The sequence below is a fragment of the Triticum urartu genome, chromosome 2, assembly GCF_003073215.2.
Source record: "Triticum urartu cultivar G1812 chromosome 2, Tu2.1, whole genome shotgun sequence".
Lineage (NCBI taxonomy): Eukaryota > Viridiplantae > Streptophyta > Magnoliopsida > Poales > Poaceae > Triticum > Triticum urartu.
Window position 1 is genome coordinate 175,289,317 of NC_053023.1, and position 4,746 is coordinate 175,294,062.

Here is a 4,746-nt window from a genome sequence, read left to right on the forward strand (position 1 = left end):
ATTGACATGATGCAAGTAGTGATAGAGGCAGGATATTAGTCACATACAAAGGTTGAAGGCCATGCAATCTTTGTTTTTTCTACATTACCGAGAGTATTGTAGTTTTTGTGACTCCGTACCAAATCTTCAGTTTTCACAAGTGTCATATCGGCATGATGCTAGCAAAAATAAAAAAAATAAAAAGGCATGATTATTGACAACTATTCAGAAGCAATGCATTGAGAAATTTAAATGTCACTACCGCTATGAATTATTTAGATCGCTTATAAGTATGGCATTAACAAATGTTACCTCCTATGTTATAGTAACTTTTTGTTAGTTACTTGATGCTAATGCATGTACTAACAGTAAAAACTGGAGCAATCAGACCAACACCAAAATGCAGATATATAAAGGCAAGCATCAACCATCCTATACTTGCAAACCATCATATCCACTGGAACGTGTTCTCCAAAATATATTATATGAAGCCAAGACCCAGCCATGCATCACGTGAGAATCATTCAATTGGATAGGAGAGCAGTACCCATAAATAAAGCAGAATAACAATCAAATTCTCCGTCCAGTTTAGCAGGTGTTGAGAATCCCTTTGCCGGCGTCTTGTTCCATAGGTTGCACTTAGCCGTCAATGACATCCAACATGTACCAGCCACTGCATATCGGCATAGCCTCCTCAGCCTATCATCGATTACGCACTCTCACCCACATCTTGGTAGCAAACGATGACCAGTCCGCCTTTAAGACATATCTAGAGTTTTTTCTTTATCAGGAAGTACTACTTCCTGCCGAGACCATAGTGTAAGACGTGATGAATATGCTGATGAAAAGTATTATGAAGTGAAACACATAGCATCAGCCAAAGCATAGCTTGTAGGACAGAGCAGCAGAGGCTCATGACCCACTGTGTATAGGCACTACCCTGGCCAGGCCTACTTTGCAAGGCATTATGCTAACAACGACATGGATTACCATTGGACAAATCTAAGTGTGGGATCAATCTAAGGGCCGAGGTCAAGTCTGCTGCACCTACGATCTACAATGTGATTTTGCATTTAGTTAGTTTTTTTGGGTGGTCGGTTGGAAGCATGCCAACGGTGGTAGCGAATAAGACCCATGGTGAGATCGACTTAATTTGTGGATATGACCAGGGTATTGAATTCCATTCAAAAGCCCAGGTGCGCTCCGTCAAGAAAAGAAAAAGAGACCAGTTCATATGTCAAATTAAAAATGCTCCCTATAAAATTCCGCTGAAATTTAAGTAAAAAATATTGCATAAAATAGCTGCCGAATTGATGAGAGACAAATAATAGAAGCTTTATTGCAGGCTTACACGTGGTTTCAATTAATTACTAAAAGAAACAAATCTTCATGCTTTTTCAGGAGATAAAACAATTGCATCTTATAACATGGTTTCAGTGGATCATTAGTCAATAAGCACCTTTGCAAGAACAGAGAAACTACCATTAGGACACTAAGGGTAATTCGTAAGCACGCCCCTATCTTTATGGTCTAATGATGCTGATATTTTTGCAGTGCATCTATGCAGAAACAGATTTTGATTGCTTTTAAAAAAATATTGTATCCCCAGCTGATTGAACCAAATAGTAGTCAAATATTCCTGGAAAAAACTCCATCTCTTATAATTAAAGTAATTTATTTTGAAGAAAAAGAATAGAGCCTTGTAGCAGTTTACCGTATAGACTGCATTGACCAGCACCATGAATAAGTAGCTAGTGAAGGAATGAGGATTGGAACTTGTTAGGAAAAAGCAAAATTGTGCATATGGGCAAACTCACAGAATAGTAGACTTAGTATGATCTTTTCTTTGCTGAGGATGATATGGAGATGTCAAAATATAGCTGCTAACCACAGAGGTGTGGCTGCTAACCACGGAACATAGCCCTTTTATTCTGCTTTCTTAGCAATTGAAATACAACACCGATCTAGCATCAAAATATGCATAGGACGGCAAAATAGGCCATCGCGCTAGCCGTTCGATGGATCATGGCGGACAAACTCACCTGAAGCCACAAGCCAGAGGAGGAAGCTTCATGGCTGCTTCGTCCCGAGCAGTAGCAAGGCTGTCCACTGTACCTCCCTACACGTCTACATGAGAAGAGAAGAGCAGAGGTTAGAGAGAGAGAGGGCGAAGCCAGGGGAGGGGATGCACTCACCGGACGAGAGGAGGGCGATATGGCCACCGGCGCTGGAGCCGCCCCAAACCCTAGCTAAGGGAGGAGTGTCGCTGGTGAGCTTTGCTGGCCGCCTGCACTGGATCTAGTCATATGGGAGGGCCCCGCAAGTGCAAGCGGGGCCTCGGGCTGTGGTTCGTGGTGGTGGGATTCCCCGGACTTCGCCTGAATCAGCCGCCACAGGTAGCGCAGCGAGGAGCCGCATGAAGAGAGAGAGAGAGAGAGGGATGGGTGGGTGGGGAATGCAGGCGGATCTGGAAGAAGCCGGAGCTACAGGTGGGAGAAGGGGAGGGGGAGGGCCGGCGGCGAGCGGGGCGATGCCATGGGGGAGATGCAACTATGCGAGCGCAGTTGTGCAGGTGGGAGGACGCGGGTGACTCTTTTTCACGGACGAATAGTTATTTCACTTATTAGGATTAGGATCGTGACTGCGGGTTAATTGTGGAAGACCGCAGGGACCTTGGTGTAAAAACGCCGCAACGGTGAACCCACTCAACCTGTGCTTTATTATTAGTGAAAGATACGAAATTTTGCGTATTTCGGTGCAGTCCGAACTGTTTGTAATCCCGAAATTTCGAGTCACATTCAAACTGATTTTAAAAATAAATGTATATCAATATAACATCCAACAAATTTTCCACGCATAAAAATCAATACAATTTAAAATCTCAAAATGAAAAAAAAAGAAATTTGAAACTAATTGTCGGTTTGGTGTGTTTTAAAAATGTACAGCCCATTTCTCATTACTGATAGGCCATTTTCTCGGCCAGTCGAATGAAGCTCTCCTCGTCTTGAAAGATTTGTAGGCCAACAGGCTTGACAAAGCGATTTACCTGGCAAATCACAAAAAAACTGGGCTGTGGCCGTGGACCCAGCTGTCAGCCTCTCCACGTACAGTACTCTTCTGATGGAAGTCGGTCGTTGACCACATTGACCACTCCGCGCCCAGAGCACCAAGGCAGTGGACGATGGCGAGGCCTAGCAAGGGTACGATGCGGAGCTGGGGAAGACGCGACAGTGGATGCCCACACGGAGAGGAGTACGAGGGTTCACTGGTTCGGCTGCGGTGTGAGGCTGTCGTTGCCGCAGAATAACAGGGGGTGTGGGTGACTAGATGGATGGTCTGGCCAGTGGTGGGAGTAGTATTGGGGCGGTGAGGCCTCCGTGGCAGCACAGCCGGCCATGGGAGGCAGGTGCAGGCGGCACGACCGAAGCTGCTTTGGGCGGCTGGAGCAAGAAGACCAGAGGTTGAAGAAGCACTATGGCCGTTGGATGGACATCGTATGGTCATTGGAGCTAGAATCGTTCATATTGACTAAGTTGACAAAGCCCTCCGTCCCCGTCAACTTAGTAGGCCCACAAGTCAGCCACCCACTATGGTGGGTCCCAGCTAGCAGGGGGATATTCATTTTTTTGTGCGTAATAAGGAGGCACTTACATGCGAAGATATAGCTGGTGGGTCCGACCTGTCAGCGGGGGGAACGTGTTTTCGTGAAATACATAAGCCCTTCCCGTGGGTCCTAGCTGTCAGGTGGAGGAATCATTATTTTGCGCGTAATAAGGAGGCATTTCCTTGTGTGCGGCCGTGGACCCAGCTATCAGCCTCTCCACGTACAATCCACTTCCGATGGATGTCGTTCATTGACCATGTTAACCAGGCCGCGCCGAGAGCACCAGGGCAGTGGACGATGGTGAGGCCTAGGAAGGGAATGACACGGAGCCAGGGAAGACTCGGCAGTTGTTTCCCACGCAGAGGAGTACGAGGGTTTACTGGTTCGTCTGCTGTCCCCGGAGAATAACAGCAGGTGTGGGTGAGTAGAGGGATGGCTAGGCCAGCGATGGGAGTATGGTGGGGCGGTGAGGCCTACGCGGCAGCATAGCCGGCCGCGGGAGGAGGAAGCAGGCAGTCCCGCCGGCGCTTGTTTGAGCGCCTGGAGTAGGAAGAGCAAAGATTGAAGAAGTACGACAGCCGTTGGATGAACATCCAACAGTCACTGCTCTCGTGTGCATTATTTCTAGTAATGTACAACCCATTTGCTAATTCTTAAGAATTTTTTTGGAGCCCATCTTATTTTTGTTAGCATTACACCCCATATTATGGCCATGGTTAAAAAGTATACGAAATTTTGCATATTTGGGTGCATTCAACTGTTTTTAATCCCGAAATATCGATTCACATTCAAACTATTTTGAAAAATAATTTATATAAATATAAAATCCAAATAATTGTCCGCGCATAAAAATCAATGGAATTTAAAATCTTGTAATGAAAAAGTTGAAACTAATTCCCTGTTTGATGTGTTTTAAAAATGTATAGCCCATTTCTGGGAAAAACCAATGAAACTCTCCTTGTCTTGAAAGATTTGCAGCCCAGCAGAGCTGATTGATACGTCTCCATCGTATCTACTTTTCCAAACACTTTTGCCCTTGTTTTGGACTCTAACTTGCATGATTTGAATGGAACTAACCCAGACTGACGCTGTTTTCAGCAGAATTGCCATGGTGTTATTTATGTGCAGAAACAAAAGTTCTCGGAATGACCTGAAACTTCACG

The 4,746-nt window shown here is 45.4% G+C and overlaps 1 long non-coding RNA gene across 1 annotated transcript; it reads right to left on the reverse strand.

Annotated features, from left to right (window-relative positions):
• Positions 1-430: 430 nt before the first annotated feature.
• On the reverse strand, positions 431-2,555 carry LOC125536600. Its single transcript, XR_007295083.1, has 2 exons — positions 2,175-2,555; positions 431-2,106 (listed from the first exon to the last, which is right to left on the reverse strand). It is a non-coding gene; the product is annotated as an uncharacterized LOC125536600 (long non-coding RNA).
• Positions 2,556-4,746: the final 2,191 nt, after the last annotated feature.